The sequence below is a fragment of the Oryzias melastigma genome, linkage group LG7 (assembly GCF_002922805.2).
Source record: "Oryzias melastigma strain HK-1 linkage group LG7, ASM292280v2, whole genome shotgun sequence".
In the NCBI taxonomy this organism is placed as follows: domain Eukaryota; kingdom Metazoa; phylum Chordata; class Actinopteri; order Beloniformes; family Adrianichthyidae; genus Oryzias; species Oryzias melastigma.
The window spans coordinates 19667072-19667758 of record NC_050518.1 but is presented as its reverse complement, the minus strand read 5'-3'; positions in this window follow the sequence as shown (position 1 = coordinate 19667758).

The window sequence follows — 687 nt, the reverse complement described above, 5'->3', positions numbered from 1 at the left end:
AATTCCTCAAATTCTTTTTTCAGATCCAGTTCCAGGTGTGCTTTGCGGACCGTCTTCTTCTGGAGTTTCTTCAGTTCAGATTCCAGAGCTTTGTTCTCCCTTTCCAAACTTTTTCGTTCAGCCTTGAAGACAGACATTTCTTGTTTTGTGCCTTTCAGTTGCTGAAGTTTGGACTGAAGAGCGTCCATCACTGTCTTCAGGTCTTGGTTATATTCCAGGACCTGAGAGGTTTTGATCCTCTCTTCTTCACAGGTTTGCTCCATGTGTATCAGCTTCTCAACATCCACTCTTAGACTCTTCACCTGCCGCTCCAGTTTTTTGTTTTCCCCAGTAGCAGCTTTCCGTGATTTTTTCATCTCTTTGTATGAAGCGTCTAAATCTCTCATTTTCTGTAATCTCTTGCAAAGATTCTCAACATGTTTGCTCATGTTGTTATTTTGCTGCAGAATACTCTCTGTGACGTTGTTCAGTTCTTCAGTAAAAACCTCCATCTCTTGAAATTCTTCGCTGTGTGGCATTCTCAGTAAAGTTTTAGTCTTTAAACCAGAGAAAGTTGACATACGCTCAGTCTTTCTTCCAAGAAGGTGCTCGCTCGAGTTCTTGTGTCGCTCTTGCGGTGGGTCTGTGCAGACTGATTGATCTGCTCCAAGCGACTTCTATTTATACCCAAAAATTGCTGATGTCAAA